General features: G+C 38.8%; 2 long non-coding RNA genes across 2 annotated transcripts; one reads left to right on the top strand and one right to left on the bottom strand.

Moving 5' to 3' along the window:
* Positions 1-4974: 4974 nt before the first annotated feature.
* On the top strand, positions 4975-7895 carry LOC138130733 (uncharacterized). The gene is made up of 2 exons (XR_011159640.1): positions 4975-7199; positions 7265-7895. It is a non-coding gene; the product is annotated as an uncharacterized lncRNA (long non-coding RNA).
* LOC138130732 (uncharacterized) lies at positions 7449-8454 on the bottom strand. Its single transcript, XR_011159639.1, has 2 exons — positions 7897-8454; positions 7449-7839 (listed from the first exon to the last, which is right to left on the bottom strand). It is a non-coding gene; the product is annotated as an uncharacterized lncRNA (long non-coding RNA).
* Positions 8455-16134: the final 7680 nt, after the last annotated feature.

Consider the following 16134-nt stretch of genomic DNA (forward strand, 5'->3'; position numbering starts at 1 on the left):
AATTCGCCGGAATGTGTGGTAGCCGCCGACGGAGCTCCTCGGGAGTCGGGGCTCGCTTCCTCCCTGGTTGGGCTTCACCGAGTGGTGTCTCCACGAGGTGGTACGGCTGGAGAACTGAGTGGTGGGAGTTGAGAGACTCGAGGGAGTCGTGGGTGTTGAGATAAGTCAGACTCTCGATTGAGTCTTGATGAAATGTTGATTGAGACTGGAATAGAGTCCTGCTGGTCGCCTGTGGGAACAGTGGAAATTTTCTAGCTGCGAGAGCCGCCATTTTGGTTTCGAGGTCGTACTTACTTGCGACACTAATACCGTAATTTATCCGTCTTCGACGTTTCCGGTTCCGATCCCTAACTGGATCGCGAGCCTATCTTTTCGCCGGTTATTTTAATCGGTCCTTTGACCTTCGCCTCCGGGACGTTATTACACTGAACGCTCGGACACTAATTTTTAACTCGGCCAAACGGTACTATTGGGGACACGGAAAACTGGGCAGATGTGTCATTCAGTTGTCAAAATTTCTAAACCATACCTTAGCTACTCATAACAAGTTGACAGTTTTTTTGAATATATCAATTATAATGACGGTAAAGGTGCATTTACATTGACACTTTTTGAAATGACTATAACAGACTTGTAGTACAATGAGGGACATGGAATCCTGGGCAGTTCGTTATTGTCATTTCAAAAAGTGTCAATGTAAATGCACCTTTACCGTCATTATAATTGATATTTTCAAAAAAACTGTCAAATTAACTTACGTGTTGTTCGGTGGACCTTTGCACAGAAAAGAGAACGAGTTCTTCATCTTCCTTCTTCCGTTGCGGGTTTTGCGTCTGCGCTCTTCATTAATTAGTGGGGTTTTCCGGACTTGTTAGATCCTTCTAATGACCCAGAATTTTTTTGGCAGCTTATATCGGGACCACCCTGTACATGTTCTTTTATAAACATTTTGTACAGGGTTATTCTAAATGATTGTAATCGAAGTAGGCCATGCCCATGTTATTACATTTTTGCCGCTTTCATGTGAACTGTCAGTTTTGTAGCTGTCACTGTCATGTTTTAGGTGAAAAGTGCGATGATGAGGTTTTTATTTATTTTTGTTAAATTAACGATTGAATCCAGAAATATTGAGTTGTTTTGCACCCAATTTAACTCCCGTGTGTACTCACTTATTCACATAATTTTGATGTTTTTTTTAATGTGGAGCGGCAACCATAAATTTTACATTGAGTTTTCACGCCTACTTCGACTACAATCATTTAGAATAACCCTGTATAATGTACCAGCTATAACTTACATATTAGGGTAATTGTTCACTTTAACTACTTCTGGAATTTTCGCGTTTTTTCTGGCTAGACAGCCTCAGGGCGTCCTCCTGGATCGTTTCCCACCACTCAAACCTTGTGCAAATGCCCCATTACCCCGTGACACTAACGGGACAGTGGAGTGAATAGGGGTGCTGGGTGGGTAATAAAATCACGAAAATCACGTTAAAAACCTGTAGAACATTTGTTTTCAAGGTCATTTGAAGGTCATTTGAAGGTCATGCAAGGTCAAAGAAGGTAAAATTTTCAACAATAGAAATACAATTTTTAGGGTAAGGAAAATATTCGAGGATGTTAATAAAAAGAAATAACAATATCCCAATTCAAGGTAATCGCAATATTAACAAACTTACCTATTTTGTTTTGGTGTTGAGTTTCCTCTGCCTTACTGCCTGCCATATCCGACTGAATCCGGATCATTGCGTGAGCACATATTTTGCTAGTGTTCATATTTGTAATACGAAAACCGGGAAATCACAGGTACCATAAGTTTATCGTAAATAATTAAAAACGTACATTTCACCTTGATCGATCACTTATTTTGTCACTAATTATGTGTCCGTTCAAGTCACAAATACGTCCGATGATGATATCGTAGGCATAATACCTGTTCCGTCTGTTTATGCCTTCTTGTGATTGTAGGGACCAATAAGTGTATAAATCTAATATTTTTCGGCACTTGCGATCTGTACACGACGGATTGATCCACAACATACCTTCCACAACGTGTGCAGAAACACCATTTTGGTAACAAAATGCGGCAATATAAACCCGGTCTCGATATTGTAATTGTAAAAATATTTTTTTTTGCCTCAACAGACGATTTATACGAGGTGGCACATACTTTATCATGTCACAAAAGAAATTCCAATTGGTAACACTATTACGCGACGCCATTTTCGATAATAATGAAGACGTTTTCTTCATTGACAAAAGAAAACAAGTGATGTGAACTTTGTACGAGACCTTCCCTTAGGGGTTGCATCACTATGCAACCAACAATAATTTACTAAAAAACGGCCAACGCCCAGCCTCGGATAGACCATAAACGACCAGAATACACCTGTTACCTGCCGTGTGATTAAATTGGGGATTCCCATGAGAAGGAGATCATGCATTCTGCTTGGTTTTAAACAAATTGTTTAACGTTCTTTTTTACTTAATGATTTTTACATAAACACAGTTATATTTACAGATTATCGCTGATTGGTGCATTTTCGAGAACATAGCCTCGGACCCAGTTTTCACGAAGCTATTTTTTACGTTCATTAAAGTATTATTTCAATCACAATAATCATAATAACACCATTAACAGAAAATTTCAATTTTTTATAAACCTTCTCACAAAGAATTTTCATTAATGTGGGTTTTTTTACAAAAATCACGAAAAATTGTTGGTAAATGCTTTCACCCCATTGGTCGCCGGGTGGGTGAGGCACTTCAACAAGGAACAAAGAATTAGATGAAAGTGGTTACTGTGCGACGTGAGTTGTGCAACGGCCATTTTTTGTGTTTGCTGCATTTTCTGCTGTTATCCATTATTTTGTGACGATGTCGTCTCTTGCGATCGCTTCCACGTCTGCGGAGCCAACGGAAATACTTGAACGGACACATCATTAGTGACAAAATAAGTGATCGATCAAGGTGAAATGTACGTTTTTAATTATTTACGATAAAATGATGGTACCTGTGATTTCCCGGTTTTCGTATTACAAATATGAACACTAGCAAAATATGTGCTCACGCAACGATCCGGATACAGTCGGATATGGCGGGCAGTGAGGCAGAGGAAACTCAACGCCAAAACAAAAAACAAAATAGGTAAGTTTGTTAATATTGCGATTACCTTGAATTGGGATATTGTTATTTCTTTTTATTAACATCCTCGAATATTTTCTTTACCCTAAAAATTATATTTCTATTGTTGAAAATTTTACCTTCCTTGACCTTGCATGACCTTGACTTACCTTCAAATGACCTTCGCATGACCTTCAAATGACCTTGACAACAAGTGTTCTACAGGTTTTTAACGTGATTTTCGTCATTTTATTACCCACCCAGCACCCCTATTCACTCCACTGTCCCGTTAGTGTCACGGGGTAATGGGGCATTTGCACAAGGTTTGAGTGGTGGGAAACGATCCAGGAGGACGCCCTGAGGCTGTCTAGCCAGAAAAAACGCGAAAATTCCAGAAGTAGTTAAAGTGAACAATTACCCATATTAGGTATATTGTTTTGTCAACTTGTCAAGAAATCGCACTAAATATAGGTCACTTATAATTTATAAAGTTATAAATAAATAATGGACTGTGCCACGATAATTTTTTTTCTTTTTGGGTCGGCTGCTGGCAATAGTCGCTGGTAGCTCAGTCTTGGGGCGGGGTCAAAGGGAAAAGTTAACTCGACCCAAAACGATGAAGAGAAAGGGCGCCAGGATCCTCCGGCAGCGCAGAGAATAATAAGCATTAATAATAATAATAATAATCATTTATTTGTCCAACAGATTCAAATTCCAATTACAGGACAAAAAATAAAAAGAAATTCAAACCTATCTAAATCTAATTCTAAATAATTAGCTCTTCAAGAATGAAAGGTACGAAGAGAAGTTACTTAGCGGAATGACAAGCTTGATTTAGGATCTACAATCAGTGTGTTTTCTAATCTAAATACTATATCACTATATGAATCAATAAAAAGATCAGAAGTTGCGTTAATTTTGTTTCCCACAGCCTGTAGTTTAACAATTGGTGAATTTAACATGAGATTGGTTTTGGCTTTGCGAAACAAAAATAAATTGTGATGCCTTGAATTATACGTTGGTACATACAGACGCAGATATGGTAACAGCTCACTACAGTCAGCTTTGCCTCTCAGTATATTTAGTAAAAATTTTGTAAAGTTAATACTGCGCCTGTATTCTAAGAGATCAAGTGCACAGATATTTAAGAGTACAGTATGGTTGTAACCTCTTGCAGGAAAATGACCGTAAACAGTACTGAATATATATTTTGCAGCTTTTCGTTGAACCATCTCAATACGCATTCTCTGGTAATTATAGAATGGTGACCAAATAAGGACGCAGTACTCTAGTTTTGATCTGATATAAGCGATGTACTCGTACAAGCGTACTAGAACTTCTGAGGATCGGAGACAAAGCGTAGATCTAATAATGAAACCCAACATTTTCATAGATGAATTGATGATCAAGTTTATGTCTTCGTTAAAGTTAAGTTTTTCGTCAAATGTCACTCCGAGATCCTTATGCTGACTCGTTCTCAACAAAATGGTATTTTGAATGTTGTAATCATAAGCTTGTAGTGACCCAGTTTAAAATTTAAATTTTTATTACCGGTACCGCCACGAGAGCGCGCCATAGTACTAGCGGCTAGACTCTGTACTAAGGGATGAGGTTGGTAATCCTGGGGAGTGGTGAACTCTGCGAGCGGAAATATAGCGGGGGTAAAGCGGGATCTCGCGCGCGTAGTTGAAGGGGGTAGGTCACTTTTGTTTAGTTTTTCGAAACAAACACACCTTGCGAAGAGCGATCCAAGTTTCTCAAATTTATATTTTGTGTTCCCATGAAGAATCCGGCAGTTCCTTTTTTTATCCACACGGGTAATTATTTAGCTCACGTTCGTTGTCCGTTGTTTTTTTTTCTTGGGATCAGGACCACGTGGTAAGGGTATGTTGTAGATTTCATTTTGTTGCATGCTGTTTCTTTAAAAAGCGCCCATTTGTTAATTTTAAGCGTTATCTTTCTCCCGGGAGGTTCATTTTTTGGTAATTTCAAAAATTCGGAGCCGTCGTCCGAACCGCGTGCGTCCATTTTGTTTTTCTTTCACTAACATTCTTTAACGGCACTCGACCCTCCATATTTTTTGTTTAGTATTGCCAGCGAGTATTGTATTCCTGTTTAAAGCGTTTTATTTTATCGTTATTTAACTTCGCGTTTTGTTCTCCTTTATTTTCTCATTGTTTAATGTTGCGTTTTGTTTTGCTTATGTTATCCTTGTTTAATGTTGCGTTTTGTTTTGCTGGATTTTCTCATCGTTTAATGTTACGCTTTGTTCGATTGAATTAAACTCGGGTTTTTCTTTGTGTTGTTGTTAGATTTCGAAAGAGTTAAAGTAAAATGTTGTAAGTGCGCCCCCATGGGAGTTAGGTGACAATCAGGAGGTCGGGGGGTTGTTTAGTCAAATTTCTGTGGAAGCTAGGGTTATTTAAAGCCGTTAGCGGGGGCGGACCTAAGTCTTCGCTCATGCGACGGCGGGATGTTTTCGTGAAGCTTCCGTCGAGGTTATAGAGATTTCGGGGGCTTGTCGGGAAACGATTGGTTGGGGGACGGTGGAGCTAAATATTCGCTTATGCTGTTTAGTGATGCTAATCGTACGACCCCGAGGCGCTCTGTCACTCTTGCTTGGTCGGCGAAATAGTCTGACGTTCATTAATACCCCGAATATCTATAAACGTCGCTTGATTTCAAGATGACTCAGATTATTCTTCTGAGTCCCCTCGCGGCCGAAAGTTTGTTACCTCCAGCTCTAGGCTCCCGTTGGCGTACCTTGACCGAGTAGTTCCGAATTAAACATTGTATCTGTCATTAATCGAATTGTAAAATATGAGTAATACCTGGGATACGGTTTTTGAAGAGGGTTTTTCATCCGTCCCTGTCTGTAATAACTGCCTTATAATTTGTTTACTTGTTTTGCAAGCTTTAACTGTCATTTTGTCTGTCATGTGCCCGTTTTTCTGTTATTTTAAATATTGTTGCATTCATCTTGTCGTTTATCTTTGTGATGTACTCAACTAGTTAATTTCTCGTACTTCGTTAAACTTAATTTCCGATTACCCAAATATCGTCTTTCCTGATGTACACTTTATCATTTGCCTTTAAAGGTTTTAAAAACTTAACAGACTTGTCATAATACATCTTTTGTTTACTTTGCCTCCGTACTAACATTTGACGTTGTTTTTTAAAATCAATATTCTTTGGAAGTAATAACTTATTTTGGATAGGTATCAGCGTTCTTAACTTTCTATTAAAAAATAGTTCGCACGGCGCAAAATACAGTAATCTACAGGGGTGTTTCTATAATCTAACAAAGCTAGTTCCAATTCTGTTCTTGACTCTATACATTTTTTAATAATATTCTTAACAGTTTAAATGGCCCTTTCGACCATTCCGTTTGATTTCGGATATTGAGGACTAGATGTGACATGTTGAAAATTCCACTTTTTAGCAAACTCTTCGAACAAAAATCCTGCATATTGCGTACCATTATCAGATACTAAAGTTTGTGGAATTCCCAATCTCCCAAAAATATTTTTCGGCCTCTAAATCTGGGAAATATAGCGTTACCTTACACTTTAGGTCAAGGGAGGTGCGATTTCCCGTACAATGTCAAAAATTTCTAGTGGAATGTGGGAAAAATCTAGTGGAGTACGGGAAAAATGTGCGGACACCGTTGATTTATTCTTTTCACAGTTAATTTAAAATTAAAGTGTCCATACGTTACTTTAATTTGGTGTAAAAAAACACATTTCCCTGTATAATTTTTCCGATAAATGTGTTTGTTTAATTTATATCGACCAATAAATAATAATCATAATCGTAACAGGGAAAATACAACCTATTGGGTTGGCAGCTGTATATGTCAAAAAGTTTGACAATTGTCAGGTATTTCATAAATATCTGCAAAATTGCACAATAAAACTAAACCACAGAAGTTGATATATGGTTTTGTGTACCTACTTTATCCAGTACTAGCTGTTAGTGCTAAAGTGCAACTGGAAAATAAAAATAAACAAATCATTCTAACCCCAAAATCTTGTATTCACCTGAAGAAAGATGATTCGTTTTCACCAGGAAGTAGTGGTTAAGTACAAGACATTTTAATAATTTGCAACATTATTAACATAATTTATTTTGTAAAATTACAGCTGTAAACATTATTGTTACAATTCTCCACTTTAGAGAACAATGCAGAAACAATTTGGTAACTGTCAGCTTTATTACTTCTGGGTTGAATGTCAATATGTTGTGGTGCTTCTCTTACGGTACTGATGATGGAATTCTCAATGTTGGATGGTTACATTGGAAGCAACTGCTAAAAATTCAAGTAGATTAAAGCACTGTATCGAAGTTTGTGACACAACTCACCATTGTTTGAGCTATAGCTGCAACACAGTACATTTTCTTTTTGATGTTGAAGGAAGGCCATCAGTCATCACGAATCATTTTAGGAACTTCAATCTTGTGTCCATAGGGCAATCAAGGTTCAAATATTTGTCAATTTTATTTGAAATTGTTTTAATTGTATTAATACCAATTTAACCTGACTTCCATATATTTCTTCACAGTTTCAACCCAGTTTGGATTGGTAATGGCAAACGATCTACAAATATTGGTTTTTGTGTCAGTTATCAATATAATATCTTGTCTTGACATTTTTCATTTTCAGAGTATATAACTCCTTTCGGAGACAGGCACCACAAACACCTATTAATAAAACTGCCTGTAATAAAATATGGTTTATTAAAAATTTGTGAATTAAAGAATAGTTATTACATACTTTCGTGAAAAAAAATTGTCCTATGTAACGTTGTTTCGATTTTTGTGGTAATAATTCAGAATTTAGTCCTGCCACTAGTTGTACTGCCTCTGGTGTCACATTTAACTCACTCTATATTATATACTAGACATTTTTTTCACTCGATTAATAAACCAAAATCAAATTTTGAAGCGACCGTGAAAATTTAGCCGGCAAATAATTTGTTAGGAAAAAAACAAATGAGCGGTCACGGTCGTCAAGGAATTGATTCCACAGCATTCGATTCTTTATTGACGATGTCAAATTCTACAATAAAATTAGTCTTGATTTTTAAAAGATTTAATATTTTGGTCAGCCGAAAAGTCTAATACAAATGTCGTACGGGACGTATTTTCCGGCCCTCCAACTAATCAGGCATTCGGCTGCGCCATCGTGCCCGAAACCAGTTGTCGTGCCGGAAAATTCACATCCCGTACTCTAATGTAAATAACTATTTTAAAACACGAATCACTGTCTCTGCCGTTATATTATTGACTTTAAACACCTCTACGTATTTAGAAAAATAATCAATAGTGATTAGGAATTGTTGAGAAAGGCAATTAAAGTAGGTTTATATTGTGTTTTGTTTTAGTCTCTAAGGTTTCTATGTACAACAAAAATAACAATTAATTAAAATAAAACCTTTTCAAGAGTTCACACTCACAACAGGTTATGGGCCCAGTGAGCGCAGTTCGCGACGAGTAATAAGAGTCATAAGTAAATTAACGAACTTAAAAATACGCGTAATTTGTTCTAACAACGTTCGATGGCCGACGACAAGAATAAGGTCCCTCTCTTCGACGGATCGAATTTTTCGAATTGGAAATTCCGCATGGAGACTCTGCTTGATGAACTCGACCTCCTGGACATCCTGGAAACACCGATGAATGCATCAGTGGAAGCCGTTGATGCCTCAGATATCACGGCACAAGATAAAGTAAAAAAGAAGGAGCAACTAAAGAAAAGGGATAAGAAGTGCAAGTCCCAGATTGTCCAACGAGTGGCCGACAGTCACTTGGAATATGTAAAGGACAAGGAAACTGCATTTGAAATTTGGACGGAACTGACAAATACATTTGAACGTCAAGGTTTGGCAGGTCAGTTACTACTACGAAAAGAGCTTCTGTTGATGAAATATAGCCCCGCGAAGGAAACGTTGGAGGCTCATTTTCTCAAATTTGATCGAGTCATGCGTGATCTACGATCGACTGGTGCCAAGATGGAGGAACAAGACATCGTGTGCCATTTGCTCTTAACGATGCCTGGTGAATACGACTCCGTCGTCACGGCCCTGGAGACGCTCAGTTCAGAAAAACTCACCATGAGCTTTGTGAGGACTCGTCTGCGCGACGAGGACAGGAAACGGGAAGGCAAGCAGCGGAAAAGCAAGAATGAAACGCAGCCACCTTTGGCTTTTGCCACACCGGAAGGAACGAAACAGAAATGGAAAAATGAACGAAGATGTCACAATTGTGGAAAATATGGTCATTATCGTTCAGAATGTAGACTAAATAAATCAAGAAGTGAACATCAACAAAAACAATTCAAAAGTAGGAATGCTAACGTAGCTACAAACAGTGCGTCAGATGAAGGCGAAAGTGAATTCTCAAATGAACACAGTTTCTCGGCTTACCTGAGTGGAAATGTGAAAAGCACGGTTTGGTGCCTTGACTCGGGAGCGTCCGAACATCTGGTAAAAAATGGCAACCATGTCAGTAATATACAGAAACTGGATCATCCTGTGTGCATTAAAATTGCCAAATCAGGTGTCACACTCAAAGCGGAAACATTTGGAGAATTTCGAGGCAAATCTGTTGTTGGAAATAAAGTCTACAATATTTATATTTCAAAAGTCCTTATCGTTCCAGGATTAGAAATCAATCTGTTATCAGTGCGGAAACTTGAGATGCAAGGACTTGCTGTTGTCTTTAAGCAAGGTTGCGGACGGATTCTCAAGGGAGACAAAATTATTGGTGTCGCACAATGCAAGAACAAACTGTACGAGCTCAAACTTCAGGAAAATGTTGAGGTGGCAAATCTCAGCAAGACTGACGGAAGTGGGAAACTTTGGCACCACAGGCTCGGGCATATAGGAAACAGCAAACTGCAAAAACTGTCACAGATTGTGGACGGGGTGACGATCTCTGCGAAGAATGCTGAAACTTCACCGTGTGACGTATGTGTAGGTGGAAAGCAAACGAAACTCCCGCACAAGGAAAAACGACCACGAACAAATAGACCACTGGAACTTGTACACAGTGATCTACTTGGACCTGTCACTCCAGAATCTCACGACAAAAAGAAATACATCTTAACCTTCATTGATGACTTTACACATTTCACTGTCGCCTATCCCATAAGTTCAAAAACTGAAATCCCTCGTTTTTTTAGAAAATATGAAGCCATGGCCACAGCTCATTTCAACCTTAAAATATCACGCTTCAGGTCTGATAATGGTCGTGAGTACATGACGAACGCACTCATGGAGCACTTCGAAAAACAGGGTATCCAGATGGAATGCACGGTTCCTTACACACCGGAACAAAATGGGGTCGCAGAGAGGCTGAACAGGACTATAGTGGAGAAGGCGAGATGTATGCTGCTGTCCAGCAACTTGCCAAAATCGTTTTGGACGGAAGCAGTCACCACAGCGGCTTTTCTGATAAATCGCTCTCCAACTGTAGCACTCGAGAACTGCACTCCGGCGGAAAAATGGTTTGGCTTTAAACCTAACCTTAAAAAGGTACGAATTTTCGGCTGCTTGGTATACCAACATATTCCAAAACAGTTAAACCCGAGGAAATTTGACACTCGAACACGGAAATGCATTCTCCTAGGCTACGCACCAAACGGCTACAGGCTCTGGCTGTTGGAAGAACGAAAAGTCGTAGTTGGGCATGACGTCATCTTCGATGAGGCTACGTTTCCATCACCCTATGGTAACGCTAATACGGCGGATCGGGAGGAGGATACGGAAGAAGAAGATGCGGAAGAAGAGGACACTGAAGAAAAGAAACTCGAAAATGAAGAACCCGATGAAGATGAAGAGGAAAATTGGAATGATGCGACGGAGACTCCGGGAGCGAAGACTCAAAAATTCACACCGACGCAGACAAGCTTACCAAGACGCTCTAGTCGAACTAAAAGGAAGCCCGAGTACTTCGACGAGTACACTGTCATAGCCTTGAACGCCGAGGCCTATGTGGACGAGGCACCCCTGGACTATGAGGATATCAAGAACCTAGAAGACAGAAAAAAATGGTACCAAGCTGTGTTGGAGGAATTGCGCGCATTGGATATTAACGAAACGTGGACTTACACGAAATTGCCACCTGGAAAAACGGCTATCAACAACAAGTGGGTGTTTCGACTGAAAAAGGACGCCAACGGAGAACCACAACGGTACAAGGCGAGGTTGGTGATAAAAGGTTGTTCACAAAAAAGGGGAATAGACTACGACGAAGTATACGCTCCTGTGGCAAGGTTGACAACCATAAGAACACTTCTCTCAGTAATCCACGAAAACAACCTACATGCGATGCAAATGGACGTGAAGAACGCCTTTCTTCACGGAAAACTGAAAGAAACAATCTACATGAAAGTTCCTGATGGAATCAACGGAAAAGACGGACTCGTGTGCAAGTTAAATCGCTCACTATATGGTCTTAAACAAGCACCTCGTGTTTGGAATGAACGGTTTGATACATTTATTAAAGGGATTCACTTCAAACAATCCCCACATGACCGTTGCCTGTATATAAAGATACAAAACGGCACAAAAATCTACCTCCTGCTGTATGTAGATGACATAATTTTGGCTGGAGACGACAAAACGACGCTAGACCAGGTTACAGCCGCTCTCAAAAGAGAATTCTCCATGTCCGACCTCGGAGAATTGCGGAACTTTCTTGGAATAAGTATCACCCGGAACGACAACGAGATGGGACTCTCTCAATTCGGATATATTAAGAAATTGCTGACTCGATTTGGCATGCAAGATTGCAAGGGTGCAAAAACTCCGATGGATGCAAAAATTCAACCCGAGCAAGTTGAACCTGCAGATTGCATCGTTGATACAAAACCATATCGCGAATTAATAGGGTGTCTGATGTATCTTATGCTTTGTACGAGGCCCGATTTAAGTGCTGCTTTAAATTTTTACAGTCGCTTTCAAGCAAACGCAACCGACAAGCAGTGGGTTGAGGCGAAGCGTATGCTCCGATACCTGAAGGATACTCAACATTTTGGGCTGATTTACCGCAGGCAGACAGCTCCAGTCCTCGCAGCTTACGCAGACTCAGACTGGGCAGGATCCTTAGACAGAAAATCCACTACGGGATTTTTACTGCAAGTCCATGGAAACGTCGTCTGCTGGTCGACGAAGAAACAGAACACGGTGGCTCTCTCATCCACGGAAGCGGAGTATGTCGCCTTGGCATGCGCTGCTGCTGAGCTTGTATGGCTCAGAAATCTCCTCCGGGACATGCACGTCACCTACGAGGATTCCACCATCATGTTCGAAGACAACCAATCCTGCATACACTTGCTGAGCAAGTACGAGCACCGAAGGATGAAACACCTAGACGTCAAGTACCACTTTGTCCGGGATTTGGCAATGAGCAAAATCATCGATGTCAAGTATATACCATCGAATGAGCAGAGGGCGGATATCTTGACAAAAGGATTACCACGAACTTCTTTCGAAAAATTAAGATTGCTTATTGGAGTAAAAGAAACTCAAACTTAGATACATCCATAAGTTTCTTTTTTGAGAGTAAAATTACTTTTGTTTTCGCCACTCAACATTTTTTGTTGCTATTGTCGAAATGACCTATTGTAATTGTTGTAATATTAACGTAGAGATTATTTGCATTATATAGAGCTTTAATTGTGGGGGAGTGTTGAGAAAGGCAATTAAAGTAGGTTTATATTGTGTTTTGTTTTAGTCTCTAAGGTTTCTATGTACAACAAAAATAACAATTAATTAAAATAAAACCTTTTCAAGAGTTCACACTCACAACAGGAATTTATCTCCGTTATATTCAAACAGGTCACATCCGATCTTTTGCCAAGGATACTCTGGCACCTCGTGTGGTTTGAGTGGTTCCTTAAAATTATTTCGGGAATATTTTCGACATACTTCGCATGACATTACTCTATTTTCAATATCACGGCTCATGCCCGGCCAATAGAGTACTTGTCTAGCCTTTAAAATACACTTGGTAACTCCTAAATGACTCAAATGAATAAGATCTAACATTTCTTTCCTTAAAGTTTCTGATACAACCAAACAATTTCCTCTATAGACTAAATTATCGATAATTACCATTTCTGATCTCACACCAAAATACGCTTGTGACTCTAACCTACACTTTGCTTTAGAATTAGGCCACCCTTCTTTAATGTACCTCGATACTATTTGTAAACCCTCATCTTTCCGAGTTTCAATACGAAATTGTTCATTTTTTGCTCGTGAAATAGGAACATGTTTTCTTAAATAACTTACCTGAGCCTCATACTCATTAGTAAAAATTTTTATTTCATCGTTCGGCATTTTAATTCTACTAAGAGCATCTGATATGTACATTTCCTTTCGTGGTTTATACCTAACATCTAAGTCATAAATTTGTAAATCTAAAAGCATACGTTGCATTCGCATTGGACAATCGATCAACGACTTCTTGAAAATATGTGTTAACGGCTTATGATCGGTTTCGACCACGACCTTTTTCCCATAAATATACTGGTGAAACTTTTTCGCCCCGTATACTATTGCCAGCATTTCCTTCTCAATTTGAGCATAGCACTTTTGAGTGTTACTCAATGACCTTGACTCGTAAGCTACTGGAGCACCTTCCTGTAACAATGCTGCGCCTAAGCCATCCTTAGATGCATCTACTGTCAAAGTTAAAGCTTTCGATGGATCATAAAATCTTAAAACTGGCGCTGCTGTTAATATGTATTTTAATTGCTCGAAAGCCTTTTGCTGCTCAAAATCCCAACGAAAAACTACCTCTTTCTTCAACAATTCCCTTAGAGGCTTTGATAGTTCTGCCACGTTCGGAATGAATTTATGTAAATAATTTACGATTCCCAAAAACGATTGCAATTCCTTAACGTTAGTTGGTACTGGATAATTTTTTATTACCTCGATTTTACTGTCATCCGGATTTATCCCTTGATCGGTAATTTTATGTCCTATGTACCTAACTTCATTAACAGAAAATTTACATTTATTTACATTAAACTTTATATTATATTTTCGAGCCCTTTCTAATACTAACTTCAATCTTTCATCATGATCTTTTTGACTTGTGCCCCAAACTAAAATATCATCTACATAAATCTCAACGCCGTCAATTCCCTCAAAACATTGCACAATTTTCTTTTGAAAAATTTCTGATGAACATTTTAGTCCAAAGGGAAGCCTTTTAAATCTATATCGTCCAAAAGGCGTATTAAAAGTACATAATTTTGAACTACTTTCGTCTAGCTCTATATTCCAAAATCCGTTATTTGTGTCTAAAACTGAAAAAACTTTTGCGTCCCTCACTTTACTAATTATATCGACATACGTAGGAATTGAAAAATATTCGCGCTTGATGGCTTTATTTAGATCCGTTGGATCTATGCAAATTCTAAAGTCCCCATTTGGCTTATCCACAATAACAAGAGAATTTACCCAATCGGTTGGCCCTAACTCTTTAGCAATTATATCTTGCGCTTCTAAACTATCTAACTTATCCTTTAGTTTTATCAGAATTCCTTGAGGAAAGCGTCTTGCAGCGTGCACACATGGTTTTACTGAAGGATCGATCTTAATGCTATATTGACCTGGCAAGCATCCGATACCACTAAAGACGTCTGGGTATTTCTCGAAATAATCCTTGGAATCTTCTCTTGTCACACCCTGTACCATCTTTGCAATTTTTAGTTTGTCTATTGTTTCTCTACCTAGAACAGATCTTCCATTACTCTTTGATACAAACATTTTTATAATACAACTATTATTTTTATAAAGAGCCGGAACTGTGATGTATCCCAAGATCTTAATACGACTTCCTGTATATTCCATTAATCTGATATTGTCTTTTATGATTTTTACATTGCCAAAGTATTTTTTATAAACAGAAAATGGAATAACATTTACGTCAGCTCCACTATCAACTCTAAATTTGACATCTTTGTTGAAAATTTTTAAATCAACCATCCAATTGTTTTCATTGTTGGCGTTATTTTGTACCAAATCTACAAATAACCCTTCATCGCGATCAATATTGTTAATTCTCCGATTTTTACAAAATTTAGCAAAATGATTGTATCCACCACAATTTTTGCATTTTTTACCATAAGCTTTGCACTCACGTGGCTTATGTAGTGAACCGCACCTATTACAATTGTACATATTGTTAGCATCAAATGATTGTTTATTGTCGGCATTAAAGTTATTGGAACTTATCTGCGTTTGTTGATGATTTTTGAAATGCGCTCCTCTCTGTCTGCTGCTCGCTTCTTCTCTTTTCCCATCTCTGTCTCGGCCACTTGCAGTCCCTTGACGTTGTACCCTTTTTTGTCCATCTTCAGTTTTTCTCACTCCCATAACTGATTGGAATTCGTCTGTCCTTCTTCCACTTGTGGTGCACAAAATTTCCATTTGCTTGTTCGTTATCTCTGCCGCCTTGCAGATTTCAACAGCCTTCACCAAGTCTAAATTTTTTGTTCGCAAAAGCCTGTCCTTCACGTTCTTATCTCTGATACCCAACACCAATCTGTCCTTTATCAGAGACTCGCTCAATGTCCCAAATTCGCAATTTTCACTTAGCTGCTTCAGCTGCGTTACGTATTCATCCACGGATTCTTCTTCTCTCATGTCCCTTGAGAAAAATATGTACCTCTCGTAGGTCACATTGATTGTAGGAGCAAAATACGTTGTGAATTTCGCTTGAATGCTTGCGAAACTCGTCTTTTCTTTCTCACTTTCAAACTTGAAGGTATTGTAAATCTTCAGAGCCTTGTCTCCAACGCAGTTGAGTAAAACCGCCCCCTTGTATAGTCCTACAGAAACTCTAGTGGAATTCGGCTTTAGTTGTAAATATAACAACAACAACCGAAGAATAAGATTTTATTATCAAGTAATAAATGTTGTCATAAATACAACTACCACTACCTGTAACATCCCTGCCTGAAGCTAACATTGCAAACCCCAAACTGACAACCCTC

This window comes from Tenebrio molitor, chromosome 5 (genome assembly GCF_963966145.1).
Source record: "Tenebrio molitor chromosome 5, icTenMoli1.1, whole genome shotgun sequence".
NCBI classification, from domain to species: Eukaryota; Metazoa; Arthropoda; class Insecta; order Coleoptera; family Tenebrionidae; genus Tenebrio; species Tenebrio molitor.